Source organism: Schistocerca piceifrons, chromosome 2 (genome assembly GCF_021461385.2).
Source record: "Schistocerca piceifrons isolate TAMUIC-IGC-003096 chromosome 2, iqSchPice1.1, whole genome shotgun sequence".
Classification (NCBI taxonomy): domain Eukaryota; kingdom Metazoa; phylum Arthropoda; class Insecta; order Orthoptera; family Acrididae; genus Schistocerca; species Schistocerca piceifrons.
In genome coordinates, this window is record NC_060139.1 from 1094025742 (window position 1) to 1094033585 (window position 7844).

Genomic DNA, 7844 nt, shown 5'->3' on the forward strand with positions numbered 1-7844 from the left:
TTTCCATGACCACGTACGTCGGCCTCACATAATGCCACCCGAAAACATCAGGGAACCTCCAGATTGCTCCACTCTCTGGACAGTGTGTCCAAGGCGTCCAGCCTGACCGTGTTGCCTCCAAACACGTCGCCAACGATTGTCTGGCTGAAGGCGTATGCGACACTCATTGGTGAAGAGAACGTGATGCTTATCCTGAGCGGTCCATTCCGCATGTTCTTGGGCCCATCTCTACCACGCTCCATGGTTTCGCATCATGCAGCCTATTACGCACAGTTTGAGTCGTAACACGACGTCCTCTGCCAGCACGAAAAGCATCATTGAACATGGTGGCGTTGCTGTCTTCCGAGCCATAATACGTAGATAGCGGCCATCTACTGCAGTAGTATCCCTTGGGCGGTCTGAGCGAGGCATGTCATCCATAGTTCCTGTCTCCCTGTATCTCCTCCATGTCCAAACAACATCGCTTTGGTCACTCCGAGACGCCTGGACACTTCCCTTGTTGAGAGCCCTTCCTGGAACAAAGTAACAATGCGGACGCGACCGAACCGCGGTATTGACCGTGAGCCGTGGTAAAAATTGCTGTTTTGAAGAGCGCGCCACAGCGCGTAGTGTGAAGCAGTCGCCCTCCGTTTCTGACGGTGGCGCCGCTGTGGCAATCGCAGCTTTGGTGTCTCTCTCTGGTGGGAAAGGGGAAAGGTTGCCTGTTCACGTGCATTTGAGGGGCGCTATGAGCTGGCCAGGAGTGAGGGAGTTAGTCTGGGTAAGTCTCTCGTCCCCAGCTTGCTAGTCTGTCCCTCGTCCGCAGTTGTGAGGTAGCTAGTGTCTGAAACTTCCTGGCAGATTAAAACTGTGTGCCGGACCGAGACTCGAACTCGGGACCTTTGCCTTTCGCGGGCAAGTGCTCTACCGACTGAGCTATCCAAGCACGACTCACGCCCCGTCCTCACAGCTTTACTTCTGCCAGTACTTCTGCCTCAGCTGTGAGGACGGGGCGTGAGTCGTGCTTGGATAGCTCAGTCGGTAGAGCACTTGCCCGCGAAAGGCAAAGGTCCCGAGTTCGAGTCTCGGTCCGGCACACAGTTTTGATCTGCCAGGAAGGTTCATATCAGCGCACACTCCGCTGTAGAGTGGAAATTTCATTCTAGCTAGTGTCTGTCTGTGGTCCGGAGTGCTAGTATGTCTTTCGTCCGGATCATCCTTTACAGAGAGTCTTTCCACTCCGCCAGTAAGAGAACTAAGCGAGTGGGCGCTCAATTGGGGCTGAGTTCCTGCATCTGACTCTGCGCGTTAGGCCGCCAGTCTGCTCGAGTTTGCTTAGGCAATGGTCAAGGTGATTGGATCGATCGGTCGGTCTGTCGGTCGCGCACTGAGACACAAGATGACTTGTCCGGCTTGAGCATCGGCGCATGTGAGGTCGCCACGTGAGTCCAGTGGGCTGCGCCGTATAGCGAGGGGGTAGTGGCTTCGCGGTCGACACGAGAGCAACAGGAGTCAACCCACTACATCGGTCTGGCCGGTGCGACGCCGTGAGACGAGAGATCGGCGCGCCTTCCTGCGTCCGTTGAAGCGGCTGGCAGCGGACGGTTCGGGAGAGCGATTTGGGCGTGCTGCCCCAAGTCTTCTCCAGAAATCGCAGTTTATTAGGAGTTAAGTGATTGATGATATGTTGTTTCATTTACTTGTTAAATTCTACTTGTTTTCTTGGTGAGGTCACCAGCCGTTTTGTTTTGGGGTCGTCCCACCCGTTTCCGTTTGCCCACCTACGGGAAGGTGGTTGTTTATGAATTGGGTGGTCCGTTTTTCCTTGCAGAGTAGGGGTGGGTTAGAGCAACCTGCGGTTCGGGTTGTTCGGTAATCTCCCTATCAATATACCGTACGTTAGTAGCTGCCTCTGTCATGTTTGTCGGATTTGGTGTTAACGAATTTACTGCTTGGAGTGTAACGGCCTAATTCCTGAAATTTGTTTTGATCTTGCTTATCATCTGTAGAGGCGGTATCTGTGTACTGTAGAGCATGTTAACTTGTTTGGCAACCTTGTATAATTTTATATAAGATTGCATTTCATGGGCTTTTATTGAAATGGTCATTTTAGTATATAAAGTTGCCACCCTTCCACCATAAGACTTTCCTTAGAAGTTAAAATCAAGTTGCACCTTCGGTGGCAAAGTTAATATTTTAATTTTAGTGTTTTGTACCATTTGCATCCCTCCTACGGGGTGCATAGTTTGTGTGCTTGTGTGAATTGTTAAAACTTGTAGTTTAAAGTAATCTGGTGTGTTGCAGATTTGCATCAGTGTAGTCTTTCACAGGTTGTTGTGAGCGGTCGTAACTGCGGCCGTGTCAAAAGGGAGCAGCAAGGTTCTCAGCCCGAAGGTTCATACTGAAAGGTCTCTGTTGGATTCCTTTCATGTTAATTTCTTAAATCTGTTGTCATTTACGGCATAAATTCCTGTTCTAAATTTACTGTGGTGTTTCTGACTATCTGGGAGGAGACTGAGCAGTGAAATGTGTTACTTTTACACATAAACAAGAACGATCTGTCACACTACTACACTTTAAAACACAGTTTATATGTAATTCATGTCACACAGTCTCATACGGAACCTACATCCGCTTTCTTTTATATACTGTATATGATAAGATACTGTCATACCCCTTCCCTTCTGTGTGAAAGAATGAATGAGCAAATGTATTTCTAGTTGCATGCTTGATGGTAGCAGACAAGCCTGTCTGCTAGAGAACAGTAAGACCAACGTCAGAACAGGTAGCTACGCTTTCTACAAGCAAAGAGGTTTCTATTTTAGTATGGTCCTGTCCATCCCTTGTCATGTTGGTATAGGAAGCTGCCTCTCTGGTCACTTCCATTTCTATTTGTGAGGCACCCTCAGGAAGGGACCACTGCAGTCTGTCCGTGGCGAGTGTCTGAAGTGGTAAGATCTCCAGCTAAGTGCGTGTCTGCTAAGTCCATAGGACAATGGATTTCTTAAGTTCAGCCTAACTGAAAATTTAATCACCTTTATTTCAAGTTTTAGCTCTAAAATATCTAATGTTATCTTAAATTGCCACTAGTTGCTTTGTCACTACTTTGTGAGTAAAGTGGAACCACGTATTGATCAGTAACTCTAACTAAGATCATCAGTCTTAAATGCGAATGTGCGTGAGATTATAACGTCTCGTCTTGACAATATTTTTCAATATAGCAACTTTTCTTTATGTTCAACCCACGTGGGCTGTACTTTGTGAGACCAGTACCACGTGCTTATACAATTGTTTGACCCATCAGGTTAATAGTAAGACGATAGTAACCAGATCGAGGTTTTTCTTTTGTAAATTGCTTTTTGATGTAATTTATTTTAATTATCAAAACTATTGTAGAGTTACACTCTTTGTGTAAACCAAGTTGACCACGTGAAGCATATGGTGTAATCATCAAAGTATCCCTCAGCTATTCTTTACGGGAAGATTTCACAGAGAGCTAGTATGAATTTAGTATACCGGTGTGTGGTAATTTCATGACGGACAGGATTGCGCTATGAACGTAACTTCTTTGGGTGAAAATTGAATCGGTTGGTTGTGGTTAATTTCCTCTTGGATATGTTTCAACGTTCTTCGTGTAATATTTTATGAATGCAGTGTTGTATGTAGTCTTCCAATCTTGGCCCCCTATTTGATGTGTTCCGTAAGATTACACACTCACAATTTTCACAATCCTAAATAAGGCACCAGTTTAGTTATGAATCATGTTTGATATGCTGAAATTTTAATGGAACAATGATCAATGTTAACATAAATGTCCAAATATAAACTGATTTATTTCTTTTTATTTAAATTGTCTTTTTATATGTATATTACCGGTTAGCATAAGATGCATACTAAAAGATTATAATTAATGTTAGTCTGGTTGGGAATTTGGTAAGCTAGATTGGATACCTGGTGAAACAGTTGCGCAGTAATGAAAGGTTAACTTCCTCACATAGCTCACAGCTTTTAACCCACTTTTATGGTCATGAATATCAGCACCACTTTCTGAATAAATTAATGCAACAACATTACACATGGCGACCCTGTTCTGTGATTCCGCTAGACTCTGTAATCTCTGAAACGTTAGATTGCGAGCGTTGTATAATCTTAATTTTTTTCCCCTGCAGCGCTCAAACAACCTCTGCGTTGTTTCTGAGCAGACTTTCAAAAGATTCACGGCGTTGTTGAGCGGCATTGTGTTGTTTGTCTTGTTTTGTTTTCTATATTTGTGTGTTTTATATGTATGTGTTTTTTTTTCTCTCTTGTTAATCGCACTGACTTAGATCAAAGATAAAAATTTGTTTTGCGTGTGAAAAAGTGCGTACTAGGTTGGGTACCTTTCGTGTAACTGTCGTAATTTTTTGGGGATACATTTATTGTGATTAGTGTGTTGCGTACCAGGTATAAATTGAACTAATTCAGACACGTAACCAAGCTAAAAGTAGGCGGACCAACAACTTAAGCAACATGGACCAAGGGGATAATTTGATTTCGAATATTAACGCGTCGGACGGTTCCGAAAATGCAATGGGGAATACTTCAGACGAAATGCAAAACAGGACGAACGGGCTCACAGCAGAGCCAGAAATTAATTTGCCTCCTACTAACCAAATTGATTTGGCAGAACTCATGAAAGCCTTATTGCAACAAAATAAAGAAAACGCAGATAAATCAGAATAATCGTTCCGAGAAGAAGAAGAATCATCTGAAAAATCGATTCGACAGCTAGGCGAACAAATGACGCAGAAATCTGAAAAATCGATCCAAGAGCTAGGCGAACAAATAGACGAAAAACTAATCCAACAGAAGAATAAAGTCGACAAGTCGATTCAGAGTGCGTCCGATGATATGTCACAAAGAATAAACAATCTGGCAAGTGAAATAAAAAGTGATATTATGAAAGAATTAGGCCGTATATTTGAACAAATCGATGACCGTCTGCAAGCCTTAGAACAGGGCAAGCAGAGTCGCGATGCGGAATCGAAAGAGAGAGAGGAACAGCTACTTAGGAATTTCCAAGCGCTGAGAGAAGAATGCCAAAGGGAACGCCAGCAGGTACTTTCGAGGGTCCAGGAGGCGGAAACGCATTGTCCCGCGTCCGTTAGCAACACAGTAGTGGACAACAGTCAAGCGATTCACGCACTCGAACAGCAAGTAGAACAATTGAAGCAGACTGGGGCGGAGGACAACAGACAAATACATGATAAGATTGCGGCATTAGCGGACATCGGAGGCACGATGAAGGTGACGGAGAGCGATAACAATACTACACAGGTAGCGGTCGCAGAGACCGAAGAAGTGCGTTCGCTTCTTAGATTTCAGAAGGGACAGTTCGAAGTGAACAGGCGGCACAAAGCTGTAACAGGCGAATTACGAGAACGCGTGGCACATCTGGAAAGCCGCATTGGGTGTGATTCTGAACTCGCCAATAGCACCAAAAATAGCTGTACGAACAGTGCAGAGAGGGACTCCGGCCAAGAGGGAGATTTTGACGACAGGGAACAATGTATTTTGAGGGGCAGACATGAGAAAAATAGAAACATCCAAGGGCCTCGCCGGGAGGAAATGCGGGGATTTGATTTCCAACATTTCCTTACGGTGAGAAAGTTTGAGATATTTCGAAATTTGCAAAAAGGAATACATCCACGAGCATGGCTCGAGCAATTTGAATTCTGTCTTCCCCCCGACTGGGCAAGTTCACATAAGATAGAATATATGTGTGGCTATTTGGAAGGCGAACCGGCGATTCGCATGAGGTCGGCAGCGCGTCACTGCAACTCCACTCGGGAGTTTTGACAAGCCTTTCTGTCCGCCTATTGGTCGGAAGCGGCACAAGATAGGGTCAAGCATGGCATAATTATGCTGCCAAATTTGAACCAGTCTGGTTTCGGCAGCCCAGCACGCCTATTCGACCACATGCTGCAGGCAAATCAATTTTTATACGACCAAGACGGGCCTGCGGAACTAATTAGGATATGCATCACCAAATTGCCGATGCACTTGCGCCACGTCATTCTTGCGGGACGATGCAAAGAGGACGTGGAAACGTTTAAGACACTTCTCCAAGAGTTGGAATACAATACAGGAGAATGCCCGCCTAATCAGGCACAAAGTTACTACGGGGCACAGCAGCGCGATCGCAGTCGTGGCCGTAGTACTAATCAACGGCGCGACTGGTCTTCGCGACGCGAACGGAACAATAATCGGGACCGGCCGTATAGAAACTAGGGTAACAGTCGCGATCACACGTGGAACAACGGAAATGATTGAGGACGTGGACAGGATCATGAAAGCAACAGTTATGGCAACCAGAATCGATACTACGGTGAACATGGTGGGAATAGGACTGTAGGCGGAGCACCTCATGATGTTGAAATTCGGCCGGCTAACCCTAGACATAATCCAGCAAATGGAAATGAACAAAACCGGCAATGACAAACGATCAGCGCAGAAGGCGCCCAATCGGAACAAATGAGCGACATGGCAAATGAGTGCATACGGTATATAGAGAGGGAAGATATTAGAGAGGATTTTTTGCAAGAAACTACGAGTGCTAAAATTTCGGGAATAAATCCAGTCGTGACAGTTGCAGTAAACGAAATATGTTTTAAGTGTGTCATTGACACTGGAAGCCCTTTCTCGATAGTGAGCGAGGCAGCATTTCAAAAATGCGAAGGGACTGGGACTTGGCCCGTTTTTCAAGTGCGAGGAATAAAGGTGAAGGGCGCAATCTACGGTAAGAGCGTAGAAATCCGAGGGCAGACTCGGCTTAATTTTACCTGCCAGGGAAGAGAGTTTGAGTACAACTTCTTTGTGCTCCCAATGCTGAATGTGGCAATGATTTTAGGAAATGACTTCATGAATGCCCACCATGCAGTAATTGACATGGGTGGAGGAGTAATGACAGTTCAAGTTGGGGATCAGCCAATTAATTTAGTATTTGATGAATGCATATTACGTGCCGAGTTAGAAATTAGTTTCCTAAAATTTCAGGCTCAAACCGAGTCGCAACCCAGACTGGAGCTACTCTTGAACTATGTAAGACAGTCGTGATCTACGTCTGGTGAGCAGGGGAAAGATGATGTTTTTGCTGATGCACTGAGAAAGAGTATCGCGGGTGTCAGAACCACGGACAGGGAAAAGGAGAAATTGTATTGCCTACTTAGGAATCATGAATGTGTATTTTCTGAGAGTCCGGGGTCGATTAAGGGTTTTACTTACCAATTCAGAGTACGTGTCCATCAGAAGTTTTCTGTTAGACCATACCCTATTCCCGTGGCGTATAAAGCCCAGGTGGAGAAGGAAATAAACAAGATGTTAGAACAAGGAATAATTGAGCGGCAGTAAGCTCGTACAACTCACCCTTGCTTGTCGTACCAAAACGCGAAGCTCTGTTCGTTTGGTACTAGACTCGAGACAAATAAACACAATTATTATGTCGGAAACGAACAGGCCTGAGAGCCTTGAGGAACTCTTACAACGTTTCCACGGCGTAAAGGTACTATCATCTGTCGACCTCCGTTCGAGTTTTTGGCAAATCGTGCTACACCCATCTTGCAGATTATATACAGCGTTCCTGTGTTATGGAAATTGTTTCCAATTCCGGCGTCTCCCGTTCGGACTAAACGTCTCATCAGCTGCTTTTATAAGCATTTCGCCTGATGATTTGAAACAGCGAGTGACAATTTACGTGGATGACATATTAATTGCGGAAAAGTCGTGGGAGGATCACAATGTGGTTCTGAACAGACTACTGGATGTTTTTCAGAAGGCAGGTGTAACAGTCAACTTAGGTAAGTCACAGTTCGGACGAGAGAACATAA

General features: G+C 45.1%; 2 non-coding genes across 2 annotated transcripts; one reads left to right on the forward strand and one right to left on the reverse strand.

The window, feature by feature from the left end:
- Positions 1–851: 851 nt before the first annotated feature.
- Positions 852–926, reverse strand: Trnas-cga. The gene has a single exon. It is a non-coding gene; the product is annotated as a tRNA-Ser (tRNA).
- A 75-nt stretch (positions 927–1001) lies between these two features.
- Positions 1002–1076, forward strand: Trnas-cga. Its single transcript has one exon. It is a non-coding gene; the product is annotated as a tRNA-Ser (tRNA).
- The last annotated feature ends 6768 nt before the right edge of the window (positions 1077–7844 follow it).